We start from the raw sequence: 9,472 nt of genomic DNA on the forward strand, positions 1-9,472 counted from the left end.
ACGTCTGCTCCAGTACCCTTAGCCGCTACGTTAACGTCTGCTCCCTTACCCTTAGCCGCTACGTTAACGTCCGCTCCCGTACCCTTAGCCGCTACGTTAACGTCCGCTCCCGTACCCTTAGCCGATACGTTAACGTCTGCTCCCGTACCCTTAGCCGCTACGTTAACGTCTGCTCCTGTACCCTTAGCCGCTACGTTAACGTCCGATCCTGTACCCTTAGCCGCTACGTTAACGTCCGCTCCCGTACCCTTAGCCGCTACGTTAACGTCTGCTCCTGTACCCTTAACGTCTGCTCCTGTACCCTTAGCCGCTACGTTAACGTCTGCTCCCGTACCCTTAGCCGCTACGTTAACGTCCGCTCCCGTACCCTTAGCCGCTACGTTAACGTCCGCTCCCGTACCCTTAGCCGATACGTTAACGTCTGCTCCCGTACCCTTAGCCGCTACGTTAACGTCTGCTCCTGTACCCTTAGCCGCTACGTTAACGTCCGATCCCGTACCCTTAGCCGCTACGTTAACGTCCGCTCCCGTACCCTTAGCCGCTACGTTAACGTCCGCTCCCGTACCCTTAGCCGCTACGTTAACGTCCGCTCCCGTACCCTTGGCCGATACGTTAACGTCTGCTCCCGTACCCTTAGCCGCTACGTTAACGTCTGCTCCCGTACCCTTAGCCGCTACGTTAACGTCCGATCCTGTACCCTTAACCGCTACGTTAACGTCCGCTCCCGTACCCTTAGCCGCTACGTTAACGTCTGCTCCTGTACCCTTAACGTCTGCTCCTGTACCCTTAGCCGCTACGTTAACGTCTGCTCCCGTACCCTTAGCCGCTACGTTAACGTCCGCTCCCGTACCCTTAGCCACTACGTTAACGTCCGCTCCCGTACCCTTAGCCGCTACGTTAACGTCCGCTCCCGTACCCTTAGCCGCTACGTTAACGTCCGCTCCCGTACCCTTAGCCGCTACGTTAACGTCCGCCCCCGTACCCTTAGCCGCTACGTTAACGTCTGCTCCTGTACCCTTAGCCGCTACGTTAACGTCCGATCCTGTACCCTTAGCCGCTACGTTAACGTCCGCTCCCGTACCCTTAGCCGCTACGTTAACATCCGCTCCCGTACCCTTAGCCGCTACGTTAACGTCCGCTCCTGTACCCTTAGCCGCTACGTTAACGTCCGATCCTGTACCCTTAGCCGCTACGTTAACGTCTGCTCCAGTAACCTTAGCCGCTACGTTAACGTCTGCTCCTGTACCCTTAGCCGATACGTTAACGTCCGCTCCCGTACCCTTAGCCGCTACGTTAACGTCCGCTCCCGTACCCTTAGCCGCTACGTTAACGTCTGCTCCCGTACCCTTAGCCGCTACGTTAACGTCTGCTCCTGTACCCTTAGCCGCTACGTTAACGTCCGATCCTGTACCCTTAGCCGCTACGTTAACGTCCGCTCCCGTACCCTTAGCCGCTACGTTAACGTCTGCTCCTGTACCCTTAACGTCTGCTCCTGTACCCTTAGCCGCTACGTTAACGTCTGCTCCCGTACCCTTAGCCGCTACGTTAACGTCTGCTCCCGTACCCTTAGCCGCTACGTTAACGTCTGCTCCTGTACCCTTAGCCGCTACGTTAACGTCCGATCCTGTACCCTTAGCCGCTACGTTAACGTCTGCTCCCGTACCCTTAGCCGCTACGTTAACGTCCGCTCCCGTACCCTTAGCCGATACGTTAACGTCTGCTCCCGTACCCTTAGCCGCTACGTTAACGTCTGCTCCTGTACCCTTAGCCGCTACGTTAACGTCCGATCCTGTACCCTTAGCCGCTACGTTAACGTCTGCTCCCGTACCCTTAGCCGCTACGTTAACGTCCGCTCCCGTACCCTTAGCCGCTACGTTAACGTCCGCTCCCGTACCCTTAGCCGATACGTTAACGTCTGCTCCCGTACCCTTAGCCGCTACGTTAACGTCTGCTCCCGTACCCTTAGCCGCTACGTTAACGTCCGATCCTGTACCCTTAGCCGCTACGTTAACGTCTGCTCCCGTACCCTTAGCCGCTACGTTAACGTCTGCTCCTGTACCCTTAACGTCTGCTCCTGTACCCTTAGCCGCTACGTTAACGTCTGCTCCCGTACCCTTAGCCGCTACGTTAACGTCCGCTCCCGTACCCTTAGCCACTACGTTAACGTCCGCTCCCGTACCCTTAGCCGCTACGTTAACGTCCGCTCCCGTACCCTTAGCCGCTACGTTAACGTCCGCCCCCGTACCCTTAGCCGCTACGTTAACGTCTGCTCCTGTACCCTTAGCCGCTACGTTAACGTCCGATCCTGTACCCTTAGCCGCTACGTTAACGTCCGCTCCCGTACCCTTAGCCGCTACGTTAACATCCGCTCCCGTACCCTTAGCCGCTACGTTAACGTCCGCTCCTGTACCCTTAGCCGCTACGTTAACGTCCGATCCTGTACCCTTAGCCGCTACGTTAACGTCTGCTCCAGTAACCTTAGCCGCTACGTTAACGTCTGCTCCTGTACCCTTAGCCGATACGTTAACGTCCGCTCCCGTACCCTTAGCCGCTACGTTAACGTCCGCTCCCGTACCCTTAGCCGCTACGTTAACGTCTGCTCCCGTACCCTTAGCCGCTACGTTAACGTCTGCTCCTGTACCCTTAGCCGCTACGTTAACGTCCGATCCTGTACCCTTAGCCGCTACGTTAACGTCCGCTCCCGTACCCTTAGCCGCTACGTTAACGTCTGCTCCTGTACCCTTAACGTCTGCTCCTGTACCCTTAGCCGCTACGTTAACGTCTGCTCCCGTACCCTTAGCCGCTACGTTAACGTCTGCTCCCGTACCCTTAGCCGCTACGTTAACGTCTGCTCCTGTACCCTTAGCCGCTACGTTAACGTCCGATCCTGTACCCTTAGCCGCTACGTTAACGTCTGCTCCCGTACCCTTAGCCGCTACGTTAACGTCCGCTCCCGTACCCTTAGCCGATACGTTAACGTCTGCTCCCGTACCCTTAGCCGCTACGTTAACGTCTGCTCCTGTACCCTTAGCCGCTACGTTAACGTCCGATCCTGTACCCTTAGCCGCTACGTTAACGTCTGCTCCCGTACCCTTAGCCGCTACGTTAACGTCCGCTCCCGTACCCTTAGCCGCTACGTTAACGTCCGCTCCCGTACCCTTAGCCGATACGTTAACGTCTGCTCCCGTACCCTTAGCCGCTACGTTAACGTCTGCTCCCGTACCCTTAGCCGCTACGTTAACGTCCGATCCTGTACCCTTAGCCGCTACGTTAACGTCCGCTCCCGTACCCTTAGCCGCTACGTTAACGTCCGCTCCCGTACCCTTAGCCGCTACGTTAACGTCCGCTCCCGTACCCTTAGCCGATACGTTAACGTCTGCTCCCGTACCCTTAGCCGCTACGTTAACGTCTGCTCCTGTACCCTTAGCCGCTACGTTAACGTCCGCTCCCGTACCCTTAGCCGCTACGTTAACGTCTGCTCCTGTACCCTTAACGTCTGCTCCTGTACCCTTAGCCGCTACGTTAACGTCTGCTCCTGTACCCTTAGCCGCTACGTTAACGTCCGATCCTGTACCCTTAGCCGCTACGTTAACGTCCGCTCCCGTACCCTTAGCCGCTACGTTAACGTCTGCTCCCGTACCCTTAGCCGCTACGTTAACGTCTGCTCCCGTACCCTTAGCCGCTACGTTAACGTCTGCTCCAGTACCCTTAGCCGCTACGTTAACGTCTGCTCCCGTACCCTTAGCCGCTACGTTAACGTCCGCTCCCGTACCCTTAGCCGCTACGTTAACGTCCGCTCCCGTACCCTTAGCCGATACGTTAACGTCTGCTCCCGTACCCTTAGCCGCTACGTTAACGTCTGCTCCTGTACCCTTAGCCGCTACGTTAACGTCCGATCCTGTACCCTTAGCCGCTACGTTAACGTCCGCTCCCGTACCCTTAGCCGCTACGTTAACGTCTGCTCCTGTACCCTTAACGTCTGCTCCTGTACCCTTAGCCGCTACGTTAACGTCTGCTCCCGTACCCTTAGCCGCTACGTTAACGTCCGCTCCCGTACCCTTAGCCGCTACGTTAACGTCCGCTCCCGTACCCTTAGCCGATACGTTAACGTCTGCTCCCGTACCCTTAGCCGCTACGTTAACGTCTGCTCCTGTACCCTTAGCCGCTACGTTAACGTCCGATCCTGTACCCTTAGCCGCTACGTTAACGTCCGCTCCCGTACCCTTAGCCGCTACGTTAACGTCCGCTCCCGTACCCTTAGCCGCTACGTTAACGTCCGCTCCCGTACCCTTAGCCGATACGTTAACGTCTGCTCCCGTACCCTTAGCCGCTACGTTAACGTCTGCTCCTGTACCCTTAACCGCTACGTTAACGTCCGATCCTGTACCCTTAGCCGCTACGTTAACGTCCGCTCCCGTACCCTTAGCCGCTACGTTAACGTCTGCTCCTGTACCCTTAACGTCTGCTCCTGTACCCTTAGCCGCTACGTTAACGTCTGCTCCCGTACCCTTAGCCGCTACGTTAACGTCCGCTCCCGTACCCTTAGCCACTACGTTAACGTCCGCTCCCGTACCCTTAGCCGCTACGTTAACGTCCTCTCCCGTACCCTTAGCCGCTACGTTAACGTCCGCCCCCGTACCCTTAGCCGCTACGTTAACGTCTGCTCCTGTACCCTTAGCCGCTACGTTAACGTCCGATCCTGTACCCTTAGCCGCTACGTTAACGTCCGCTCCCGTACCCTTAGCCGCTACGTTAACATCCGCTCCCGTACCCTTAGCCGCTACGTTAACGTCCGCTCCTGTACCCTTAGCCGCTACGTTAACGTCCGATCCTGTACCCTTAGCCGCTACGTTAACGTCTGCTTCCGTACCCTTAGCCACTACGTTAACGTCCGCTCCCGTACCCTTAGCCGCTACGTTAACGTCCGCTCCCGTACCCTTAGCCGCTACGTTAACGTCCGCTCACGTACCCTTAGCCGCTACGTTAACGTCCGCTCCCGTACCCTTAGCCGATACGTTAACGTCTGCTCCCGTACCCTTAGCTGCTACGTTAACGTCCGCTCCCGTACCCTTAGCCGCTAGAATAACGTCCGCTCCCGTACCCTTAGCCGCTACGTTAACGTCTGCCCCCGTATCCTTAGCCGCTACGTTAACGTCTGCTCCCGTACCCTTAGCCGCTACGTTAATGTCTGCTCCCGTACCCTTAGCCGCTACGTTAACGTCTGCTCCCGTACCCTTAGCCGCTACGTTAACGTCTGCTCCCGTACCCTTAGCCGCTACGTTAACGTCTGCTCCCGTACCCTTAGCCGATACGTTAACGTCTGCTCCCGTACCCTTAGCCGCTACGTTAACGTCTGCTCCCGTACCCTTAGCTGCTACGTTAACGTCTGCTCCCGTACCCTTAGCCGCGACGTTAACATCCGCTCCCGTACCCTTAGCCGCTACGTTAACGTCTGCTCCCGTACCCTTAGCCGCTACGTTAACGTCCGCTCCCGTACCTTTAGCCGCTACGTTAACGTCTGCTCCCGTACCCTTAGCCGCTACATTAACGTCCGCTCCCGTACCCTTAGCCGCTACGTTAACGTCCGCTCCCGTACCTTTAGCCGCTACGTTAACGTCTGCTCCCGTACCCTTAGCCGCTACATTAACGTCCGCTCCCGTACCCTTAGCCGCTACATTAACGTCCGCTCCCGTACCCTTAGCCGCTACGTTAACGTCTGCTCCCGTACCCTTAGCCGCTACGTTAACGTCCGCTCCCGTACCCTTAGCCGCCCTGTCTCCACATACTGAGACTCCTAATGTCCTTTATATGAACGTTTTACTGACAACAAACAACCGTCCACATTGCTACATGGCAAGAGCTTTACGGTCCGTGTAATTGGGGAGGGGACACAGGTCGAGGGCCCCCTCCACTGACCCCCCTTTGGAAAGGTTACAACTTGAATCAAATGTATATTAAGTGCCACTAAATGCTGTTCGATGGTTTCAAACATACAAGTTCGGCTGGAATGTCGTCCAATTGCAAATGATTGACTGAACTTTCAGCTGGCGTTTGGAGTTACATGTGGAGCAGATCCATAAACTAGCTCAGCAGTTGAGCAGTTATTGTTGCACACGTGTAAATACGCCTCTGAGATACAGGCATCAGCTACAGCAGCACATTTAGCTTTAGTCATAAAGTCTTCCTTTTAAAAGGTAAGTCCTGGTTCTTAAACACACACAACAAACATATTGTGGACCATCTTCAGCTTTCTTTAAAAGCTGTTACATGACAAAAGTGAAGTTTAAATTGTTCATGATTTTCCTGTAAGCTGTTTAAGAGTTAAGAGTTTCATTTTGAATGGTTCATAATTGTGGTATTTTTGTTTAAAAATTGCTTTAACCTTCTTATGTATGAAGGGATTGGCTTTGTACTCTTGTTTACTGGCTGCTTTGACATTTTGTTTGTGATAAAAAATAGCTTCATATTTTATATTTATTGATTGAATTGGTTTTGTATTTCTGTTTATTTGCCGCCTTTATTTTATGTCTGTACTTTACTTTATATTCCAATAACCTTAAATACAAAAGTAGAGGGTCAAAAGGCTGCAAACACTCTACATTATCTCTATATTTTTTCATTGACTGTTTTTTAAGCTTGATGTGTATATTTTTTCTAGTGTCTTTAACCTGTTTCCATCTGCCTCTTTGGCCCTGTGCACAATGATCAGACCCAAATGTCATTGCTTATTAAAAGAAGATCTTACAGCCCACATGTGAGTGTGATGCATCATGGGAAAGCTTCTAGTTTCTGCAGATTTTTTATTCTTAAAGATCATCCAGTCCCACAAAATAAAGTTATAATGAAAAGGACAATATCTGAAAAATCTATCTCCAAATTCAAAGAAATAATAGAGCCAATATTCAGTGACATGTCATGTGATCATGTCATGTGATCACGTCATGTGATCACGTCATGTGATCCTGCTGAGAACAGCTTTAGTCCCAGTTTAAGTGATCAATGTGTCGACTTGACCATGAATTCTCTGAAGTCTGCTCTTGACGTTGTCGCGCCGTTAAAACAGAAGGTCATTAGGCCAAAGCGCGCCTCCCCATGGTACAACCAAGAACTGCGTTCACATAAACAAAGAGTTAGAAAGTTAGAGGGATTATTTCGTCGCTCTCACACCGAAGAATCCCTAAAAGCATGGAAAAGTTGCCTGCTGTCCTATAAGCAGGCTCTGCGTAAGGCCCAAAACAGATATTATTCAAATCTAACAGAAGTCAACAAAAGTAACACTAAATTCCTTTTCAGCACTGTAGCTAGGCTAACAAACTGTCACAGTGCAGTAGAGCCCTCAATCCCAGCTACACTTAGCTCTGATGATTTCCTCCTATTTTTTAATAATAAAATAAAAACAATCAGAGATAAATTAGATGAAATTACCCCCGCTATTAGCCCTGAACTAGACCCCATTCCAAGCTCCTCAAAGACATTCTCCCCCTAATTATAGACCTTATTCTTAATATAATAAATACTTCACTCGAAAGTGGCTATGTTCCACAGTCCTTCAAACATGCAGTCATTAAACCTCTTCTGAAAAAGCCTAATCTAGATCCCGACCTATTGGTAAACTACAGACCTATTTATAATCTTCCCTTCGTCTCTTAAATCCTTGAAAAAGTTGTAGTAAAACAGCTTTGTCGCCACCTGCAGGACAATAACTTATTTGAAGTTTTCCAGTCAGGGTTCAGAGCCCACCACAGCACTGAAACTGCACTAGTTAAAGTCACAAATGATTTGTTATTAGCCGCTGACGATGGACTGGTCTCAATCCTGGTTCTGTTGGACCTCAGCGCAGCATTTGACACCATCGACCACAACATTCTACTGCAGAGGTTAGAATGTGATGTAGGTGTTGGAGGAACAGCCCTCAGCTGGTTTAAATCCTATCTATCTGATAGGTTCCAATTTGTTCATGTAAACCAGAGCTCCTCACCAAGCTCTAAAGTAATTTACGGTGTGCCACAGGGTTCGCTACTCGGTCCAATTCTGTTTACTCTTTACATGCTGCCGTTAGGTCACATGATCAGGTCACATGACATTAACTTCCACTGCTATGCAGACGACACTCAGCTGTATTTATCAATGAAACCTGATCAGAGCGATCAAGTAGACAGACTTAGTACTTGTGTGAAGGAGATAAAAACCTGGATGACACTAAACTACCTGCTTCTTAACCCTGAAAAAACCGAGGTCATTGTGCTTGGCCCTAAGCATCTACGAGACGCTCTATCTGAGCAGATAGTCACACTGGACAATGTCAGTGTAGCCTCCAGTTCTACTGTAAGAAACCTTGGAGTCTTTTTGACCAGGAGCTCTCATTTAAAGCTCATATAAATCAAGCTTGTAAAACAGCCTATTTCCATTTGCGCAACAAGAGCCAAAATCAGAAGAATCCTGCCTAAAAGTGATGCCGAAAAACTTATCCATGCATTTGTAACGACTAGATTAGACTACTGTAACTCCTGCTCACAGCAGGTCCTAAAAGCTCCATAAAAAGCTTTCAACTGGTTCAAAATGCAGCAGCAAGATTACTAACAGGAACAAAAAGAAGAGAGCACATTACGCCGGTGCTGAAGTCTCTTCACTGGCTCCTGTCGAGTTTAGAATCAAATTCAAAATTCTACTCTTGACCTACAAAGCCATAAATGACATGGCCCCATCCTACCTCAAAGATGCTATAGAACCATATCATCCAAACAGAGCTCTTCGCTCTCAGAATGCTGGCCTTCTGGTGGTGCCAAGAGTCTCTAAAAGTACTGTAGGAGGTAGAGCGTTTAGCTACCAAGCTCCTGTGTTATGGAATCAGCTCCCGACCCATGTTAAATATGCTGACACAGTCTCTTCATTTAAGTCCAGGCTTAAAACGTTCCTCTTCGAAATCGCTTATGGTCAGAGTAGTTAGGAACATAAAGATAAACCCACAGCTTTAGCTACGCTGCCCTAGGAGTAACTATGCTGGGGGAAGTATGACAGCTTGAGCACTGTCCTCCTCTTCTTCTGACTACTTATGCTATCAAACAATATTTATTTTTTGATTCCACTTGCAAACTGTTCACCGCCTTCTTTTTTTTCTCTCACTCCTGAGGACCTGTGGACCCAGATGCCCCTCCCCTGGTGAAGTGGTCCCTGCCCTGTGTGGACGGTCCCTCATCTGCCTGAAGAGTGGGTCCAGCTCCAGTCTCCTCGTGTCCGTCTGTGAGAGTGGGATCTCTCCTTCACTGGAACTCCTCCAGGTTTCTACGCTTTTTTCCCAAAGAGGTTTTTTTGTAGTTTTTCCTGGCCGAGAAGGAGAGTCTAAGGACAGAGGACCCTGGGACATCGTCCCTCGCCACCACAGACATTGTCTGACTCCATCGCCACCACAGACATTGTTGATTCATTTCTCCCTGTGGCCCTCAGAGGCAACTGTTGTTGTGATTTTGGGCCT

Source organism: Eucyclogobius newberryi, unplaced genomic scaffold (genome assembly GCF_026437365.1).
Source record: "Eucyclogobius newberryi isolate DKJ021-1_F unplaced genomic scaffold, fEucNew1.0.hap1 SCAF_88, whole genome shotgun sequence".
Classification (NCBI taxonomy): domain Eukaryota; kingdom Metazoa; phylum Chordata; class Actinopteri; order Gobiiformes; family Gobiidae; genus Eucyclogobius; species Eucyclogobius newberryi.